The 22,488-nt window shown below is 40.5% G+C and overlaps 1 protein-coding gene across 5 annotated transcripts in view; it reads left to right on the top strand.

The window, feature by feature from the left end:
* The window catches only part of FILIP1 (filamin A interacting protein 1), a 109,207-nt gene that overhangs the window by 13,942 nt on the left and 72,777 nt on the right, over positions 1-22,488 (top strand). For 3 of the 5 annotated variants that reach the window (XR_012653025.1, XM_075046466.1, XM_075046464.1), the window contains exon 1: positions 14,343-14,478. The exons of 1 other annotated variant lie outside the window; for it this stretch is intronic. The gene's annotated coding sequence lies outside the window, so the exon portion shown is untranslated. Of the gene's footprint in view, positions 1-14,337; positions 14,529-22,488 lie in introns of those variants that run through there. One more of the 5 variants, XM_075046467.1, reaches the window with a different exon arrangement.

Raw genomic sequence — 22,488 nt, 5'->3', positions numbered from 1 at the left:
AATCAGACTGTCCTGCTTCCAGTCCCCCTGTGGTGGGAATCCCCAAAGGGCAAAGCCTTAGCAGCAGGACAGATGCATAGCTGTAACACCGGGGGCAAAGTGAGAAAAGCACATCCTTGAGCCTTTATAGATACTGTCCCAGTGTCCCAGCCCTTCTCTAGGCCACAGGAACTGATTTAAGTGCTGGAGAATATTGGTATTAACCTCATGTTTCCCATTTCTCTCCATAGAGACAACCTAAGCCAGCACAAAGCCATCATTGAAAAAGAAATCTACTAGTACAAATAAATAATATCGTGTCACTATACTATGAAGAAAGCATCAAACTTAGGTTTTCTGTGAGTCCAGTGATGATACTAGATTATGTAGCCTTTGACAGTTTAAGAAATACCTAGTGTTGTATTTTGATTTTGTTTTATTTTGTCTTGTTTTGTACAACTCTCCTTCTACAAGCTTCTCAAGGAATGCAAAAACTTTGCAATTCTGTCATACAGTTCAGTGGGATCCTCTGGATTCCAACTCTAAGGAGTAGCATTTCATCTGCGTAACCCCTAAAATCAAAACAGTTTCTTTATGGAAACAAGCCTGCCTTAAAAAGCTTGCATTAAAACTCCATTGTAGTTAATAGGTCAAAATTCCCAAGGACATTGCAGAAAAGTCTGGCAGACTGTCAGGTTCACCTTAAAAATGCTGTCATAGAGCATTGCAGGCAGGAAAACATAAATTGTAGACGTTATGTTATTTTTGTATATTTTCAGAGTGCTGCCAAAAGAGGTCATTTGCAGATCAAATAAAGGAAAAAACTTAGCAAGTTTGGCTGAAACTATTGTAAGGAATATTTAGAAATTTCTTAGGGCATCTTTGAGAATGTGCTGTGTGTCAGCTCACCAATCATGACCAACTCCTTTTTTTATGTACTCTCTAAGAAACCATGAAATCCAGTAAGAATAAGGTAGTGAAAGTCAGAAGAGACACTACTTCTGATGTTTCAGTTACAAAACCATATTAATTTATTTGATAAAACCTCTGTTTTTATTTTTAGCATCTTTAAAAATGCTTCTTCTTGAATACAGAAGGGAGGGAATGGGTTTATTGATAAGCAGTCTTATCAACAGGCACATTCTGAGTCTCATCTGTTTAATTCTAGAAAGAGAACTAGTTGATCTAAGTCAACTGCTTCAGTTGCTTTTCTTTGTGAGTCCTTCCTTAAAGTCATGAGAAAACTGGGAAAAATCAAGATGTTCCACCCAGATACTTTTGAGACTGACACAGATTTCTCTGATCTTGAAAATAACCTGACACTCTGTTTATAGAGGCATCTCAAGGATTTCTGTTAGTCTCAAGTTTTGTCATTGTTTTAGCAAAATATAGCTAATCAACTGGGAATTAACAATAGATGAAAAGGGGAAGTATAAATGTGAGCAGATACTACATGCTATATTAAAAGTCAGGTATGCCAGTTGACTTACCAATGCGATGTTAAGCTGGGACATAGAAGAGAAGACATAGTATAGAACCAGCTGATAAGAAGACCCCTATCTAAGTTTGCCTGACATTTTTCATTAAAAAATCTAGTCTTGTATGAAGCCCAGTTGTTTACAGCTTTGCCAAACTTCAGTTGTTCAGGCTGGATGTCTGGCTGAGTCTGAATTGTTTTTGGAAGTTTAAACTAGAATGCTTTGAGCATTTCCAAGAATGAGATGAGAGAAAATTGTTGTTTGCCCATGTGAAAACAATCCCATAACCATTTTGCTGAACAGCTTTAATGTCTCCATGTTCCAGAGTGATCTACTGAAATTCAGCCAGGGAACTGCTCTGTGGCAGTGAATTGACTTTTGCCATCCCTGTGAAAATTATGCCAGGCTAAGAGCCACTGAAATAAGTATTGCACCAAGGATACCTTGTAGAGATTTGTAGCTAACTTCTCAGAATAGCCTACACATGCTGGTGCTGTCCCAGTTCCTCATATCTTGCCTGTTGCAGCTGGCTTATGCACATGCCATTTCCAGAAAGCACCTCCGTCTCAGGGTTACAGGGTTAAGCAATAATCTTCCCACAGTTACTTATTCATCTGATGCTACAGCACTACAGCGCAAGAAACGAGGTGAAGGCTCTTGTTTTTTCCGCTTCAACAATATTTCCTCAGCAGAGCCTATGCCACAGTGGGAAAAAATGTGTGGACAGCAAGATTGCTCGTGCTGCTAGGGAGGGACACAGGGAAGGAATAGCTCTGTGACAAGCCCGTGTATGAAACGTTTGTACCTGTCAGTCAGGATCTCTTTGCCAGTGATAGGTATTGTCCATCACCCTTGCCATGGGACAGAAACGCTGCCTTCGGGAAGGCAGAGGATAATCAACAATTGCAATGACACTTTGCCAGTGTAAATATGCTTTTATTAGGAATTTATCCGGATATTCAACTGACTCATTTGGAATCAGAATTATCTCAGTTCATGTCTCTCTGTGGTCTGAGATTTGTGTCATTGCTCTGTTTGGCATTCACCATTGCCTGCCAGGCAAGCTGGACTTCTCTCTGGGTCCCAGTGTCCACCTCAGCTGATCTTCCAGCTGTGAGCTTTGGAAGTGATCATCTCTGATCCCTCTCTAACCACTGCAACAGTGCAGAATCCAACCTCACCGATCTGCATGGCACTACACTTCCTTGAAAAGCTGTCTTCTTAGTTCTTCCCTTTGGATCTGGGCACAGGGCAGGCTTCTGAGGCAATTTGCTCAACCTGCTTTACTTCTGTGGAAACAGATATGGCAGCTGCTAGTCCCATATTTTTACCATGCTTGTTGTTCCTCTTCTCTCTGCTGCACTCCCCCTCATGAATTCATTCCATCTGACTGTACCATCTGCCTGACTACTTCTCATTTGCTAGCTCTCCTCTCAAAAATCAGGGCTTTGTGGTTCTGCTGCAGTTTTCTAGAGCAACAATACACGTTTCCACTTCTCACAGTTTTGTCCTTGTTTGAAAGCAATGTGGCAACAGCCATACAGAAACTGTCAAGAATTTATGGGTGGCACTTTGGCTATGTCTGTTTTCAGGAAATTAGACAATGCTAATGCTGATTCTCTGACCTTCAGTCCAGTTGCCACTGGCTGGTCATACCTACATTATTAAACTTTCTTAGCCTTCAAGACAGGTTGGCTATGTCCAAGCTGGCAACCCCTGGCTAGGCTGGTCCCCAGCCAGGGCTAATTCCTGAACCATTCCAGGAGGACCACTGGTTAGTCCCTGCCAAAATTTTGACCGAGGCCTGGCCCTGTTTAATCTACTAGTTTAGACATAACCCTCATTTCATACTCATCTGTACACATCAAATGCCTGGGATCATCTGAACAATCACACAAAACCTCTTCTGCATTATAAAGATATATTTTACTATTATTGAATCAGACTTTTCTAAGATTACAGACAGAGTGACTGCTTTCCAAGAATATTTTGAACTTCCAATGCTGGAAAATTCTAGCATTGGAAAAAATTTTGTGACACATGTTTAAACTGATTTTTTTTAGTTGGTTCCTTAGGCATTATTTTAGTATCTCCTCTGCACGCACCTTTGTTTGCTTTCTACTGTTCTGCTTCAAATGTCTGTTTCCTTGTTCTCTTTTCATTAGATAAGTAAAAAAAACACAAACCCAGACAATTTGAATAAAGCTCGGGGACCAATGTTTCCACCTGAACTATCGTAATTAATGAGCATAGCAGATGATACTTTGGTCAGATGAGTCAAAGCTAATAACACTTCATTGGGTCTTCTTAGTTCCTCATGGACAAACAGTGCTTAGAGCTACAGGCACAATTGTGCACAGGGTTTCACAGGACTATCTCCTTTTCAAAAGGAAACATGAGCAAGGAAAAACATGCCAGTAAAAAAAACTTATTTTAACCATATGTGGTTTTGGAGGACTGTCTTTTATTGAACAGCAGTTCAATGAATAACATAAAAAACTCATACAGGCAATTCTAAGCTCTGTCAGAGAAGAGAATAATAAGAATTTCTTGGTGCGTCAATGGCTAATCCATAAACAGCCAACAAACCAACCAGAAATTCAAATAACTGCTTTGAACCCTTGGCTTCAGCAGAATGGACCACACAACTTTTACGTAGTGGGAACATCAGGCCATGCAGGGCTTTCTACACTCTTCCATGCAGAAGTAGAGCATTGGGGTTTGCAGCAACTCATAAAGATTTGATGCTGGCTGAATCCCTTGGCCCTCCTCTCCTGTGAAAGGACAGTGCTCGTGCCTTAGAGCCCCAGGATTTGTTCCTCCTGTTAGTGAAGCAGAACCTGAGAGGCAACTCTGTCCTGAAGTGTTAGCATGAAGTAAAAAAGACCCCCCCTCTTCTTGCATAAGTTTCCAATGCCCTGTGTACAATGCATGCTTTGTTAAAATTAGAAATGAATATATCACAATTTTAAAGCAAACCAAAAGGACTTTTATCTGCCAACATCCCCGTTCAAATCTTTCTCCAAGAGCTATGAAATCATCTGACATAAAGCAGAGCAGAGGCTGCATTCTTTACAGAGCTTTGAGTGATGCATATTTTACCAACTCATCCATGAGAAGGAGATTCTTGAACAGAATGGCTAAGTGAAAGAAGAGATCATTTTAAAAATATGCTTATGTGGAATTTTAGTTGTGACATGCACCTAGAACATTGCTAATGACTTCAGATATCAGACTATTCTGCAATTAAGAAGCAATTCAATACAGTTTTAAATTGCAGCTCTGAAAATGTAATTTATGTTTCCAGTACTTTTATCTTAAATAGTCTTTCTGGCTTAACAAAAATTTGGATACCAGTTGTTTAAAAACTTGCAACTCCAGCACTAATTCAGCAGAAAAGTTTCTGAGGAACAACTGTCACATTAATAAACATAAATCTCTAAATATATGTAAGATTAAGATCCTTGCTGTTCAAGATATTCACCTTTAATTTTAGGTACTTGAGGCATTACTGAAAGCTTAAAAATATTACTGAAAAGAGTGCTGTGACATCTGAGCCATGGCATGCAACTCATTCACATGCCCAGTGACAAACAGCATGCTCTGCCCTTCTTTCTGTCCATAGGAAGAGTTGATTCTGGATTTGATTTAAGGGTGAGGCAAGTGCTTTTGAGATAACATTTTGCAGTTCCCTGCTGCTCTGTTCTTATTTGCAGGCCCATTAAATACTGTTTTGCAGGAACAGCTTTCTCATTTGAACTGCTCAGTAATGACAACAAATTTTTGTGTTTTAAGACTAACATAAGCCAGTTCCAGAGCACCTGCTGGGAGATATTATGATTTTTGTGTACTTCAGCTGAGGATACAGTTAGCTTGTGTTGTTGCTGGGCATGAATTACAGGTTTTTTTCTAAAAATAGAAGTCTTTCGCATTTGGACAATAAAGGAAACATAACATATACATTCAAAACAATTCAATAAAAGCATCCTCAGTGAGATAACAATACATTTTTCATGTCAGAACTACAGTGGGGTAAAGAAGCCTGCTTTCAAGGGCCCCAGCCAAGCCATAGTAATTTAAAATAGCTGAGCATCAGGTCCTTCAGTTGTAGCTCCATGTCCTGTCATAAGCAATCAGATGAAAAGAGAGAATTTTACTAAATTAGTAGTAAGCCACCGCCTAGTTTTCCCTAGGTGAGGTTTAAGCCTTGCACTCTTTCTGTGCCAACTCCTGGAATTCAGTCAACTGCAGGCAACTCCACAGCATAATTTGCGGCAGCTAGGGACTGCATTTGTGCTCTGCTTCAGGCAAGCAAGCAAACAAACCAACCAACACACAAACTATTGGCCGAAAGCAGCTAGCAGGGGAAAGCAAGTGCAGGATGAGGATTTGAAACTTCCCCTAAGCACTCGCCCTGCCTCCAGCTATTGTCCAGCTACAGTTTAAGGGAATGTCGGAACCTGATATGGTTTATCTGGTTAGTGATCATAAATATTTCTTCCAAGTATTTCTACTGTCTCCCTCCAAGTCATGTTAACTTCTGCATCCATGGACAAGGTTTTCTGCAGATCTGCTGTTGAGTGTGTGAAGGACTACCCCGTTCTGTTTGTTGGTGGAGACTGCTTCAAAGCCCACGTAAAGGAAAAATAACCAGCCAAAGAGAGCTGGTGCCAGGGCATGACAGGAGCACAAACTGGTTTTCTACTAGAACTCTATGGGTTTGAAAGACGCCAAGGTCACCCACCTTCCAGCTTCCTTCCCAGACACAGCCAGGATGAGAGGCAGCCAACACTGGAGAGCCCAGCTCCCCAAGCTGCGGACGAGCAAGGAAGGGTGAAGGCAAACACTCTCTGGCTGCCACAATGCACAGAAATGATCTTATAATACTCGAGATTCTTGAGAACAGGTTTGCCTCTCATGGCAAATGAATAAAAAACCTGCACATGAAATTGTTGCCCAGGGGTATAGATCTAGAATTAGTACCATAAACTATCTGACCATCCCTAGACTGTTCCTCCCTAATATTTCAGAGGAGCAGAGAAACCAGCAGTCCTTAGGGAGGCTCTACTATACTTAAACCAGTCATAACGGAGACTTAAAACCTACAGTGCTGGAGATTCCTTAGTGAAGTAATCTCTTGTATCTGATAAACAAACCTGAACAAAATGATGTGGCCTATTAGGATTTTCTCAGACACTTTTCAGGGGCCCGACACTTCTTTATTGACTCACTTGTGAAATAAGTTCATGATCTTTGCCTTGTCAGTGTTCGGCAGCTCTGCACAGGATCTGCATGCAAGATACCATCGTGCTTTTGTTATGTGAATAAGCGTCTATTAGGAATCCCACCACAACCACTAATTTATTCCATATAAACAGCAGAGAAGTCATGAGAAAATACAGGCTCCTGTTTACTACCAACCTGGCCTACCATCACACAATGGTGACACAAGAATTAGCAGTCTGATGGCAAATAAATGTTGACAAATCAAAGGAGCACCTTTTGAAAAAAAATTTGAATTACTGATGTGTAAATTCAGAATCTAGTGTCAGGAATTATATAACTTTTCTTTTGAATATGGATCAAGTCTTCTCTTAAAAATAGTGAGGACATTTCCCCCCATGTATGAAAATATGTTTCAGAACATCAGCCTTCTGAAAACTCATCAGTCTCCATTTATTCATGACCAATTTGTTCCTGAAAGAGTTCAGCGCATGTGGACAGTTTCTGTTCAAGTCAAGGACTATTTTTGCTTGTGACAAAAGTAGCAGTTTAAGGAGGAAACAAGACTGTTTTGATGTATATACATCATGTGGACGGCTGAGGTAAATCAGGAACTTGAAAAATGCATATCTCTTCTGACTTAATCCTTAAAAATATATAATGGGAATAGAAACTGAGGCTATGATGAAAATCACTAGCATTGTCAGAGTCAAAAGTGAAACTGTGATTGCTTAGTTGAGAGAAGAAAGTGTAAAGGAGGCATGAAGGAAGGATGTTGCATAAGAAGAGGATGGAGAAGATGGATGGATGCTCCTTCACAATGCTTGAGTGAATGTGCATATGCTAAAAGCAAAAGGCAACAAAATTAAAATGAAAAAAATACATGCAAAGCTATGTAGACGAACACATATGTAAATGGGTTCTTTTCACCATGTTTGATTAAAGCCAGAAGCTTAGGATGCTTTCAAAAGAATTTTTATGTAAGGTAGGAAAAGACATTAGGAGTCAGTAATTCAGGTCCTAAGCCACCCATTAACTGATGACAATGGAGAGATGTTTTCCATTCTACTGGATCCTTTCTTCCTGTGCATCTAATGCTGAATCTGAAGAGCTGAAATTAGCATTGTTCCCAAGAAACTGGTGAGAGATTTTTAACTTCACTGGCTAAGAAAGCGAACTGCTAATAACAAAACTGGCAAAACTGTTACTATATTTATGAAGCCATCTTAGGTGGGAGTAGAGTGAATCAGGTTAAGATACTATTAATTACCTGTATCTTATAGTAATGTTTTGGGCATCTGCATACTAAAATTGCCTTGACTGTGCTAGTACACTTTATGTGAAGATAGCATGCTAATATTTATATCAAAATTTCAAATAGGAGTTACAGGAAAGTGAAAATACACATAGTTCCATCATGGCCATAGTTTCATCCCACTTGGGGGGGCTCTGTGTGTGTGTATGTGTATGTGTGTGCATTGAGAAATAAATACTTTTTGTAAATGATTGATTTTTGTGTAAACTTTTTACTGCTTTTGGTGAAAGTAGATTTTTTTCCAAACTTTTTTTTTGCCCAGGAAGTTTTCTGCTTTGTAGAAGTTCATGGGTTTTTACTTCAAGCTCAGCATAAGCAATCTTTTAACCATAAAAAAATTGAAGTTCTATAAAGTATCTCCAAAAACAAATGGCTCTGTTTTTAACAAAATGTCTTTCCTCTCACGTGGACAACCCATGCTATGACCAAAGTAAATGAGAAACAATCATAATTCTGTTCCTTTGGCTATATCTTTTGGATACCCTCCAACATAAAATGCATTAGCACAAAAATGTACTTGTCCTTAATTAATTTATAGCTTAGAGCAGAATACCGTAAATAACAGTTGAGCTTCAGCAGCAAAGGTTTTAAAGTCATGGATAAAATATTGTATAAAATTTGTAATAAACCTTAAACAGTGCTAGAGGACAAGTCGAACTAATTATCAATAATCTTAGGAATTTCAGTGATGGACAACTGAATGTAAAAGTTGTTTATTTTGTAATACATTTGGGTCTTATTGAATTTATCCTCACTGAGGGAGAGAAAATTATTTAAGTTTTACCACCACCCTGAACAAATACAGTTAATAAACTGAACTATTTGGTTGGGGGTTTTGATTTGTTTTGTTTTGTTTTGTTTTGTTTTTAAATAGCTTGAAACATATAAAATATGCTGGCATATCTTATTCTGAAGCATGCATGGTTGAAGGTTACAGAATCTGTATGATATTCTATAGCTTTATACAGGAACACAGGACTGGAAAGGATCTAATGGGTCATCAAATCTATTGTCCTAATATTGCAGGAATCCCATTCTATAATCCCCTTCATAAACTTATCAAGTTCCACTGTGAGTGCAGTTAAGATTTTTGCTGCTGTTAATCCAGCTGGAAAATTGTTCCCAAATCTCATTGCTCCAAGTGAGAACCTGTTTTTGGTTTCTAGCATAGGTTAAATTCTGGCCAATCTGTGCTGATGGGTTTCCTTGCCAACATTGTCATTTAGTTTAAACGGCTCTCCCATCTCCCTGATATATTTATAGACAGCAACTGAATCCCTTAACAGCCTTTATTTTGCTAAGCTAAACAAGCCAAGCTCTTCATTCTGTCTTCTCATATGATAGGTTCTCTATTCCCCTGATCATCCTAGAAATCCATCTTTGTACCTGAACAAGTCTGAGGTAATGTGCTACAAATGAAAAGGTACAACAGGCTTGTATAATAGCATAATAAAAGAAACCATAACAAACAGAGTAATAATTTCAGGCTTGCAAGGATGTGCTGTGCCAAATATTTAGGAGGTTGAGTAAAGGTTTTGAAATCTTCTACGGGGATCTTTGTTAGAAATAACATGAGTTTTTTTCCTAAGTTATTGATTGAAATTGCTGTATGAAAGGTTTTAGGGTTTTAATCAAAAGCTGGGAAATCAATGAAAATTATGATTTGGTTGAGACCTTCAACCAGCATAGTATGCAGTTGATTAGATTTGTGACAGTAATCATGGAAGAAATGGGTCTGGCATTTTTAAAGTTTGTTTGACAACAATGACTGAGAATATTCCTATGAACACTGTGTAGTATGTGATGAATCTTTCCTGGAGAAGTCACAATTGCATTCACATGTTGTCTTTAAGAAATTTCAGTGGCAGTGTTCAGGGGGTTGGTTCCCTGGAGTTAGCTCTGCAGAGTGCTCCTGTAGGTGAGAGCCACTGGAAAGCAGAAGAGAATGTAGGGACATCTGATCGCACTACCTCCCAGGACCCCAGAGAAAAGGATATTTGGGCAAATCCAGCATCCCCTGGTCCCTTGTGCCATAGCTTCTAGGAAAACTCCAGGAAACTCCTGACTCCCAGCTCTTAAGACTGTAACAGCAATCTTTTTTAGCTGTTTTACTTTTAATCCTTAGTGAGTCGATAGTTCAATCAAGTTTCAAGGGTAGCTTCATACAGAAACTTTTTCCCAGTTGTGCTAAGTCTGCCATCCTAGCTCTTGGGGCCACAATCACTGGAGTGTAGGATGCTTCTGTTAGTGTGGAGGAGAGACATTGTTGGGTTGGGGGGGGCATTTGTTTTTCTATAATCCTTCTTTTCTCAGGAATAAACTCAGTAATTTCTTTTTTAGCTTTTCTCTGTCCTGTAGCACAAGGAAAAAAGAGCTTTTGTAATGCACTGTAGGAAAAGAGAAGCACAACTTTAAGCCGATATATGCACATACAAAGATCAATGAAAATGAAAAGCTTTTAAAATACAAGCAATTTCTTAAGCAAGAGCAAAGGGGAATCCCAGCTGTGATTACAAGCAATTAGATACACAATTAAGGAAATACATGTCAGAGCACTGCATGGGGGGCTGCTCCTTGGGGGGGTGGAAGCAGGGGGAATCCCCATGGGGACTAGTGGGCTAGGGGGCAACCCCAGCCCCAAGCATCAGGCACTTCCCTGAGGATGGACCAAGGCTGGGATGGGCTGTGGACCCACAAGTGGGCCCAGCTTGGTGGGGCCCATGGCCAGGCAGGGCTGTGGGCTGTGGGCTGTGGGCAGCTGGAGAGCGGCGATGCTGGGGCAGGGACTGATGGCCCCAGGGGAGCTGGCATGGGGTCCTGGACCCTCAGGGCCCTGACAGTAAATTAAATGGAACTGTAATTCTAACGAACATTTCTGACAATAAGAGTCATCATCAAATCGTTGATTTGCTAGTGGAAGCCATTGTACGCCACCTGCCCTCATGGTAGCTTGTGGGCTGTGGGAAGTAGGTACCCCTTCATGCATCCTGAAGCCTTCTCCAGTGATGCTGGTGGGGTGTAGGGTGCTTGCCAAAATCACCTTCAGTTTGTGTCTTTTTCTGTCAAGTTGTGCATAGCCAGACCTTCACAGTGCTCCACCAGACTGTCCGTCCAGAAGGACTTGCCCTTTATTGTACTATCCCCACTGTGACAGCTGGAGCTTGGAACTGCAAGGGAGTGAAAAGCAGCTTCGAAAGCTCTTTGTTTTCCCTGGCTGTTCCTTTGAGGGTCCTGGGAACTGAGGCTTGTAGATCACTGGGAAGATGGGGACTTTCGTCAAAGCTGTCATTAGGGTATCTTGGCCAACCTGCCAAAGAAAACTTCAGCTTTCCTTCTGCTAAGTTTGGTTCCGTGATCCGTGGTGTGTCAGGGGAAAGGGGACATGGGTATGTGAATGAGGAAAGCTGAGAGGCTTTCTCCAAAACAAATCTGCAGAGAATCAATAGCTTTGTATTACTGCACTGAGAGTAACAAACAAAAATGATTCTATTTAGTGCACGTGATTAAAACTCTCAACAACCGGCATGGAAAAAACAGCCCAAGAGGCATCCTGCTGTGCAAAGGGCTGTGATGTTATTGTAGCCCAGTTAGGTTAAAGACGCTAGTGAGGCAAAGTCTGCAAGTAAAGCTGCTTCTTTCATTAGCTTAACAGGTGGTTAGGAGCATTTTTGATGTACCTGTGTGATGGCTGTGAGTGAAATACCAGCTTTATTCAAGTCAGTGGCAAAATCTCATGGGCTTTTCAGTACAACACAATGTTGTGTAACGGAAAGTATTTTAATTAAATACAGTGATATTTATCCCGACTGTTTCTTTTGCTCACTGTATTTACTGTGGCATCACTTAGTTAAAGTGGGGAATAAGACATGTGTAGGCATAAATATTATCTCTAGATATTTTAGAGTTTAATGAAGAAAAAGGTTTTCCAGAGTCTTGCAAAACATCTACCTTATCCTGCTGCTTGGTAAAACATCAGACGATCTAAATTACTCAAGCCCTAACTGTGTTCTAGGATGTTTCCACTTGGGAAGATTTAGGTGTAGTTACTACACTTGTAAGATGACTTTAAAACAATATATAGCGGAGGGAAAGTTTTCTTAAGGGCCTATTTTTAAACCATGTCTCCTGTGAACAAGGTTTCTGCAAATCATGAACAACACCACTTCTTTTGCATTCAGTTCATCAGGTTTTAATCTCATTTAGACTGACAAAAATCCAGAGTAACTTCTTTAAACTCAGAAGAGTCAAGACAAATGAGGTCAGAATTTGACCCATTAAACCTTGGTCCACCCTTTTTGTAATCTTCATAATTAGTATGAGCTGATTGACAGAAAACTATTCTTTGTTTCTTATACTTTGTGACTTGCACTGAAAATAAAGCTCTTCACTGCCAAAATATGGCTCACTTTCTTTTATTAGCTCTAGATAGCTGCATATTAACTTTTAAAGACAATAGTCTTGATCCTTCCTCTGTTCAAATTAATGAGAAAACTCTCACTGACTTTTTTGAAGGACAGACTTTTTGTAGGTCAAAGAATTAATTTCTGTAATTCCCATGTGCCTCATGCAAATTATCTCTTCTTGTAAACTGTCATGCCAGATGTGATTCAGAGCTTGGGGGTGTAACAGTCTGATAGCCTGAATTCTTGCACTTGTAGGAAATACTTTCTACTATTAATAAATAAATAGATGGATAATTGCTCAATTTTCTCCTAGAACTAGCTGTTCAAGACTGAAGTTTCCTAAACAAATTTTCAAGAAAATTAAAGTATTTATCAATAAAATAATCTGGGTTTTTTTCCTGTAAAGCCAAGTTTTACTTAATGTGTTTGCACCAATTTAACCGTGATTACAGCTGGTTAAGATTTCATTATTTTATTTATCCTTCTGTTGTTCATAATCCAATAAATCTCATTCTTTCAATTCAGAGCAAGGACAAAAAAATTCTACAAATACCAGGTTGGTATTTACTATTTTGCAAGAATTCACATACAGTTTATTAAGAAATAATGGGGAAATGTGCCATACACTGTTCTAGCTGCTATTAACTTTGACACAGTAGTAGTCCTGCTTTATTCCTTAAATGGTATCTTCCCTATATGACTACATTGTTGTTAGGAGAACTATATAAATGATTTAAATAACATACAGCCTGTACAGCTGAACAAAATTGTTACTCTTTTCTTTAAAAAGATCAGAGCTTTCCAGAATACCATGCTCTCCTTGACCAAATGCTTTGCCAAAGGAAAGACCTCCATGGTCTCACAGCCCTCAGAAGCTCTTTGGCACCACCAGTCCTGCCACTGAGCCTGCCTGGAGACATCACTGCTCAGATCCTTTGGCTCTGATCTTTCCATGCTAGCTGTCTCTGAAGTGGGTTTGACCTACCAAACTTTGCTTGTACCATAATCATGCTGCACAGTTGAGAAGGTCAGGGCAGAATTCAGGGAATCCACAAGGTGAATTCAAATTCTGTTCATATATGCAAACTAATCAAATGCATGAATGAGCTTTTATCAATATGAAACCTTGCCTCCCTCTACTGTTACAGCTCTGTTCCCTTTATGCCCTGCAACATCCCCAGCTTTCCAGTAGCAATGCTCCCAGTTCCCTCCATGTCTGCTATACCTCCATGGTATTTGGAGTTGTCACCGTGTCCCCAGCCTTCCTTTGTTTGCTTTGTGGGCTGTGAAAGAAACTGGTCTGCAGCTCTTGCTCTGCTGCAGATTGTCCAGTTTGGCCAGCCAAGGGAGTCATGCATTCTCACTCAGCAGCTAGAATTCTGCAGACTGCATGCAGTGTGACTAAATAGATGGGCCAAGCTGGACATGTTACTTCTCTGCTGTCATTTCATCATTGCGTTGCATTGCATTGCATTGCACATATTCTGCAAAAGTAGTGTACGCAATGAGGAACACAGCACATTACCTACCAGCTTTTTCCTTCCCTTGTTAACAGCTGCTTTTTTTTTGGATGGAGGGCGTTACTTGGTGCTGATTGCTGAATTAAAGCAGAAAGCTGCGACTTGTGGCACCAGCTCTTAGGAGGCAGCAGGAGTGCGAGGTTTTACTACCTGGGTTGGTATACTGTGTCATACCTGCAAACACATTGCCCAGTGTATTCTGGATTCTTCAGGTTGCTGTGCTGTGTCATGGCTTTGGAGACACATGGAGGAAGTAAATGGGAATCTCTAAATTAAAAAATGTAAGTATTTTCAAGCCACTTTAATTCTGGAAGTCTGTGTTTTCTAGGTGGCCTGCTGGCTGGCAGGCAGAGCAAGCAGAAGATGCTTCTTCTCGCTTTGTCCTCGTGTGCAGCCCCTGAGCCTTATCTTTTCTCTAGGGAGCAGCAGGGACCCCAGTCAGCCTCAGGTGGGAGCAGCAGAGCAATGGCACAGGGACACCTCCACCCTCGACTCCCTCCTTCCCCCTCCGGACCTAGATTCTAGCGAAGCCCCTGCTCTGGAAGCATCCCTCGACACAGGTATTACTGCACACCACGGGCTTTTCCAGCTGACACGCAGGAGCTTCCAGGTAGAGCTGCGCTCCTAAATTAACAATGTTCAGGAGATGCCGTTGCAATAGCATGGCTGGAAAACAATGCTTGAGCTTCCTGCACGTGTCAGCTCCAGGAGGTGACCAAAATGACTTATGTCATGTCTTGTCTTTCAAAGGCTCATCTGAATTGCAGAGCTGTCAAAGCCCTCAGGGACTGTTGAGGATTACCAAGGACATCCTGAATGTACATTATTTTCCCTGAAATTTTTTAGCCTGATGAGTTAATAATAAGCATCCTGAGTTAATGAGTTAGCGTAACGAGGAGCTCTTCAGCAGGCACCTATTGACTTTTATGACTTTATGAGTATTTCACAATATTCATCTGGGATTTTGCCTGTCTTTTAAAAGCCCTATTGCTAGTATCACATTGGTTATAGAGTAATCTTTATTTCCATTTCTAAAATGCCTGGTTCACGGTGCTGGAACATACTTTGAAATTGTGAACCCAGCTCAAAAACTGGAAGGCAATCAATAACTGATTTTATAAAAATTTCACAACTTTAAGCCCAATATTATATCATATTTTTAGATGTCTGACTCATTTGGAAAGCTTGGGATTGTCTATATTAATTATGGCCCCAGAAGTTCTATCTCAACAGTCAGAAAGCAACTCCATTTGTAGTCAAGGATTGCAAACACAATCTTCCTGGAACTGAAAGTTGTACATTGTGCAATTTTTATGGCTTGTATAGCTTTTCTATTTTTACTTGGTTGAAACCTGCAATACATCATATAATCCTCCTTAAATTGTCATTCATAATGCTCATTTCCATTAACTTGGCATAAATAAATTATTTTCTTTTTTAAATTTGTATAGTTACTATTTTGCCTAACAATGTTACACAAACAAAACATTATTTTTTCTCTGATACAAAGTTGATGTGAGTACAAACTGCTAATGATGTGTTTCTAGTTATGGAATTTTTAAACCAAATTTAAAAAAAACACACAGTATTTTCTTTTTTATTTAAAAATATGCATGTGTTATGAAGTCCAATAACTGTTCCCTTACTTCAACAAACCATTTATTTAATCCTCCACCTTTATAGGCATTTGGAAAAGTTTCTCTGAGGTTTCAGAAAGCCTAATAAAATTGCACTTATCAGCTTTTTGAAGATACAATGGGAAGAACAATTCTGGTTTTTTTCCTTTCTAGAACTTTCCAGTACTTAGAACTTTCCAGTACCTAAAGGGAGCCTACAAGAAAGCCAGGGACGAGCTTTTTTAAAGGGCATGTAGTGCTAGGACAAGGGGCCATGGCTTTAAACTAGAAGAGGGTAGATTTAGATTAGATGTAAGGAAGAAATTCTTCCCTGTGAGGGTGGTGAGGCACTGGAACAGGTTGCCCAGAGAGGCTGTGGCTGCCCTATCCCTGGCAGTGTTCAAGGCCAGGCTGGATGGGGCTTGGAGCAACCTGGTCTAGTGGAAGGTGTCCCTGCCCATGGCAGGGCGGCTGGAACTAGATGATCTTTAAAGGTCCCTTCCAACCCAAACCATTCTGTGATGATTCTATGAAATGCATCGTCAAGGTATAAGAGATCTGTCAGTGGCAAGGGTTTATACAGAACTCTCCAGCCTTGTTCTTGCTTACATAAATAGAGATAATGTCATGTATTTGCCTACCTGCAGAAATTGTTTGCGCAACATTACTTCATACCTTGGCTGAGCAGAGGGCGGGGGAGCTAAGCCTGCTGCTGGCACACCAGTTCACGTCATCTGTGCCATAACGCTAAATGCTGGGTTCTGACAATGTTTTTACTTTCTAGGCTTTCCTGTCCCTCTAATTATAATCCTTTGTCTTTGACACATATGCTTATTTCAAGTCCGAGATTTGTTGGTGTTTGCTGCTTTCTGTGGGGTATGGCCTGGTGATTTCTAGTGCCTGGAAGGCCGGTGCTACAGCTGAGCCACACTACCACGCTGGTATGTGCTGCCAAGCATTTTTCCTTGCAGGCGTTTGTTTTTTCTTGATGCCAAAAAAGTAATAACATTTGTATCAGTAAGTACAATTATAATAAAGATTTTTTTGCAAGCATGACAGCTACCTTAGGTCAAGCACATGGCAAACTCCCAGCTGTACCGAGATTCTCTAAATATGGCCATTTCATACCAGGTCAGTTTTGCAGTCCAAGAATCGACTGACAAACTGCTGACTGATTTTTTTTTTTTAATTTATGTTGTTTATTTGGCATGCAGTCAACGATGTTGTACGGGATGAATTTAAAAGATATAGTAGGGTATCAGATTTTGGAATTAACTTTGATTAAATGAGTTACAGAACTTAATATGGAGACAAATAGTTTTTGGGGTTTTGACTGAGTTTAATAATTTCTCTGAGACAGTGATATACAAATCCTAAAGCACTGTGCTGATAAAAGGAAATCTAAAGGTGCAACTGAATAGAAATGTACATGAACTGATGAATTTAACTTGGTTTCCTAGCTGATAAATATTATAATAAACAAATGTATGTATTCCTCAAATTACATTTAGTTTAGCAGAGTCTTTCAGGTTTAAAGGTATAAAATACTCTTAATAATTCAGTAAGGAAATATTTATTCAACTTGAGGACTTTCTCCTGACTTCTCTGAAAGCTTTGTGAAGTACTCTCAGTATATCTACAGCGGAGACTCAGCTGGTTAGTCTGAGCCTACTTTTTCTGGACAGTTGTGCTTACCAGTCAGCTACTGGGTGCTCTGGAGAGCTGCCCTTTAACTTTCAGCTGGACAGATCTGAAAAAAACTCTTTCACCTCTGAAATTCCTGCAGTGTGCATGTGGACAAATACAGATAAGGAAGAGCTCTTATCTGTGGCCTATGCAGGGAATATTAAGAGTAAAGAGGTGGTACTCAAAGCTCACTTAGACATTGTCACTGGGGATAGAAACCTGAGTGAGGTTTATTCTCACTGGGAGTAAAACAATATGTGAAATGTGAGATGAGCATGTGAGAATACTTTCTGTTACATCTTGTTTCTTAAGATAACTAAACATAGCGCCTCAATAAGACAAGAGGTGAATTTACATCCTCACAGGAGGAAAACTGGTTAATCTTCCTTTTCCCAAACCACAGGTGAGAAGCTAAAAAGCAATAACAATACCATTTTGAGCTATTCAGAGGCAGGAGGAAAGATTAAGCTTTTGACCATAACTAGCATTCAGACCTAAGAAAGCAGCTGCCTGGGCAGCACAGGGTCCAACTTGCTCCCCGCGGCCCCAAGATGTGACGGAGCTGCCAACAGTGACCATAGCAGGTTCTTGCCAAGGCCATGGGTCCACCACACATGCACAGGAGAAGCAACCCAAACTAATTTCTCAGTCACCTAAACTTCCTTGAAGGCAGCTGAAAAATATTTCAGTAAATAAATAAGTCATGCTGAGACATTACATAACTGCTGGGTCAGACAGTTTTTCACTAAATAAAAAGAAACAGTCTTTTCTCTATTTATATGCTGCTTTCTTACCTGATTTACCAGTTGTATACCATCTGTATATGCCTCCCCTCTTTTTTTTTTTTGGATGATGACCAAACTTTTTGGCATTATTGTGAAAAGTCAAATCAGACTTTTAAATTTGTATTGAGAGACCTAGTGATGCCTTAATATTTAGAGCCACCCACCAATTCCCTTCAGCAACATTGAGACCCACATTGCTTTTCTGTCATCCACTTCCTGATAGGAAATAGGAACTTGAAAATTTTATGATTTTTTTTTCAAATTTACCTTAATTATTCAAAATGAGTTTCTAGTTTCACCTGCTCTAACTAAAAGAAAGCTAACATTGATCCATTGTTTATTGCTGTTTCTTAAATTACTTGGTTTGGGCAATAACGGCCAAATTCCCTCCACTTTTTCTCCCAAAGAGAGAGTTCAGCACAACGAGTTGTGGCTGGAGAGTCAAATGAGTTCATTTCCCAGTTAGGCAGCTCAGTAAGGGTGAGCTTTTGACTCTTTTCAGTACTTTTTAGAAATACAGGGTTCTCGGTTCCTCTCAGCCAGAAGCGTCCCTGCGGCAGCGGTCTGCGTACTGATGCCTTGTAGAAAATCCATCCCAACAGCCCAAGCCACTTGAGTTTGCGACTTCGTTAACACCAAGTTGGCAGGGTTGGTTATAGCAGGGATTGTGAGGGGTGGATGCAGTCCCACCGCCTCTGTCATGTCCTAACGCTTGCCACCATGTGTGGCACTGTGTCAGATGCTGATAACAAGGTGCCAGACACCTGCTATTGCCTCCCCACCCAACAGCAAAATTGGCCTTTGTAATGATGCATTTATGGATCCAGTGCCAGTTTATGAGTCAGCTTACTGATGTGCCCAAATTAAGGGCACAACCTCTTTAAAGAAGCAAGACTGAGACCTCCCAGCACATCCCAGGGGCAGGATGCAGCAGTGTCTTCCAGCCATGTCCTCTCACAGGGAGGCTAGAGCAACACCACCCTCTGCCCAGCACCTTTTTCCATGGAAAGAAAATCAGGGGATGCTTTCCCTGATAGACAGGAGCCATGGCAGGCTTCAGCAGTGGTCACTGGAGCTGCATGACTGAGGACAAGGATAGGCCTGAAGTCTTAACATAGCCTCAGAGAGCTCGGGCTCCATTTCAAAGAAACTGCAGATTATGGATGAAACCTAAACTCCTAGCTCAGTCACACAAGGGAGATACTTAAAGCTGAACATTGTGAATTTGTGCCAGTGCAGATGATTTTATCTTCATGTAGGCTTGTAAAACACCCACTCCATTTGTAGGAGCTCTTTTTAATATCTTTCCATGGCTCTGAATTGAAATTACTTTCTAAGAAAAGCAGCTAAGAATTTTTTACTCTATCCTAGTGCAAAAAAGGAAAATGCAACCTTTTTTAAAAAGTTAAGTAAGGTGGGGTGTTTGGCTAGTTGTAACAAGACAAACACAATTCACTTAGATCCCCGTTGAAATTGGATTTTAAGAAGTCACAGACATTAAAGCAACTTGGATCAGGGAGCAGGTAATTTTAGTTATGTTAATGTGAGACCAAGCCCATGCAGAGATATGTATTTGCTTCTTCCTCCTCTCTTCCTTCACTACTCAAAGTACCCATGCTGTGTTTTCAGCTTAGTGTCACATTCTGCTCTGAACTAAAAAGCCAGGTGAAGATGTGAGTAGATTAACATTGACAGGCTGTTCAAAAAAAGATCAAAACCAGCTCAACCTGTAGATGCAGGATAACTCTTTGACTTCACTCTTTTCAAGTGAAGAAATTGTCTAGGGATTTTGAAACCAAGACATTAGAAGAGGCACAGAAATATGGTTTCTATAAATGAAAGCTACTATAGTGGATGAGATGGTTTTCAATGCCCAGGTATCTGCAGGTTTTTGTGCTGCTCCCTGTCAGTGTGAGGCATTGGTATTATTTAAATCAGGCTGACATTTACTTCTTTACTTTCTTTGCCACAAGTTCTGAAGTCAGTGGAAAGCTTGCAGGATTACTGGGAAATAATGACAGTCACTGGGCTGGCACTGCCAGGAATGAAGTAAGACTCTCCTTTCCTTTTACCTCTTTACAAATAGTAATGACAAGTGAAGGCCAGGGCTTTGAATAATGCAAGGGCCACTTTGGAGCCTCACAGTGCTAGTCCTCTTATCAGTGACATGAAGCAGAGGCGCTCAAAGTTTGTGCCACCAAGCCCAGCAAAAGCCAGGAGAAGCCTGGTGTGAAGTGGGGATGTTGTGCAACCCCTCGCTCTGCTTCAGCTGCCCTGTGTCTTCCTGACCCCTGCTGAACTAACTGCTCTATCTCCAGACCATCTTTCAGTAGCCACTTAAAAATACGCCTCTAGAATAACTAATATACTTCTGCATGCCTTGACTTAACTTACTTGAAAAAATACAGATTCTTTTCTGTTTTCCCACCACCCTCCGCTTATTTTCTCTCTGCAGACTGTGTATTTATGGTGAATTGCACTTTCCCTTTGCACAGCTGATTAGTTTTCCATTTCCTTTGTTTGTAAAGGAGCAGGCTGTGGAAAGGAAAGGCTGTAAACTAAACAGTGCCAGGGCATGAGCACAGATACTAGAAGGTGAATGTCTGTAGTCTTATTAAACTGTTGGAGTGGTCCCCGGCATGCTTTTGGCCAGGCCACTTAACACCCTCCTGAACCATTTGAGAGTGTGTTTTGGGAGTCAGCATGGGCTAGGAGCAATTCCCAGTGGGCAGTGTTGATGCAGCCAGCATGTTATGGATGCTAAGAGGGCTTAAGAGCCTGAAGGATTTTCCAGGACAGCTGGCCTCACAGTCAGAGAGCAGTCCTGGACATGGTTAATCTCCAGTATACATGTAGCCAGAGAATTCTTTTTTTTTTTTTTTCCCAATGGGAAAAATTACTGTAAACCCACCAAAATTGATAGTGAAACTCAATGGCACGTTTAGTATCAGAGACTATTTTTAACTCCTTGTTTTGAAACCAGTTAAACTTCACAGAGGAGGAACCTTTTGGGAGGTGGAAGGCAGCCCAGTCTAACGGAGGGGGTTAAATTCACCTCTCACCAAACGACCAGGCATTCATGTGCAAGCTGGTACTCTGTGTCTATCAACAACCGAAACTTGCTACAAAGGAGTCACTGAGAGAGATTTGGAACTTGTTCCCTGCCTTAGTTGACAGCTGAAATTTGAGATGCTGCAGATGTGTTTTTACACTGTTGTCTCTTGGAGACAATATTTGTAGAAGATACAGGTTCTCTGTATAATTTGTTTTCCCTTTGCTGTAAAATATGTAAGAGTATTTACATCGTGAGTATTTTTTGTTATTTTTGTTATTTTTAGAAACCAAAAGAAGGATAAATTAGTCAAATGTAAAATGTAGCTATAGTTGTTTACTGGTTTCAGCAAAATCAGAGCTGTGCAAATCATGGCTACCAAAAAGAATACGGGATTCACGATTCACGTCTGGTCAGCAAGAGACAGCAAAATACTTCCCTCGACCCAAAGCTTGAAGTTTGCTTTTGGGACATTTATCTTTTTGTTTTGTCTCACACTTGTTAAAATCCAAGTCAATTTTGAAATAAAAAAAAATTTTAAGGTGAAAAGTTGAAATAGGTTTTGTAGAAAGCTAGTAAGAGTTAGTTTCCTCATTTCCTGATTGCATTCCCTGTTTGCCCTGTGGTTCATTCCTAGGTTAAAGCAGGATTGCAAGGATGACAGAATGACTTTACTTTCCATGCTGCGTTCCCTCAGTGATATATCAGTTTTAGGTATTTTGATTGGTCATTGTAAGGATAGGGACAAGGGACTCAGAGGCAAGAGCTGTGATGATTATCAGCCTGCTCTTGTCTATTGCTGCTTTCAGCAGTTTCCTGCCATCTTGGAAGGAGAAAACGCATTGTTACAGGAGCAGTGGTCTTTAGCAACTACTTAGAAGAGGTACAGCATGGTTCCTAAGTCCACAGTATATTTGATCCTGCAGGTTATCAGCTTGGTTCTATGCTGTCAACAAAAAGAAATGACTAATGCTTACCTAACACCAAAGATTACTTATCTGCAGGAACAAAAAATCTTTGGTAGGCCAGCTAATCTGCATCACCTCTCTTATCATTTTCCAGGCACGTTCTGGCTGTCAGGTGATAAATGTTTAGTGGGTTTGGACTGAAACTAATGGTGACAGTGCTAGCTTTATCTTCATGTGAAGTTCACAGTTTGATTTTCAATTGAAATGGCATAACTCAAAAGGGCAGAAAGCTGTAAAACAATATGTGAAGAATCATGATAGGGCACAGTGCTCATCCAGCCCTTGAGGGGTGGCTGTGTCTCGAGACACGCTCCATCAACTGGGTGTGAAGTACACGGTCCCAGGAAGCAGGGGCATTTCTTTCCTCCAAGGATCCATGCCATGCTTTTCCTTCAAATCAGGAGTAGTCCTGGGCACAGGACACTCCAGTGGGCTGGAAACAGGCTGGGAAGAGGGATGAGTA

This window comes from Buteo buteo, chromosome 15 (assembly GCF_964188355.1).
Source record: "Buteo buteo chromosome 15, bButBut1.hap1.1, whole genome shotgun sequence".
In the NCBI taxonomy this organism is placed as follows: domain Eukaryota; kingdom Metazoa; phylum Chordata; class Aves; order Accipitriformes; family Accipitridae; genus Buteo; species Buteo buteo.
The sequence above is the reverse complement of the archived record's forward strand: the minus strand, read 5'-3'. Positions and strand labels throughout refer to the sequence as shown.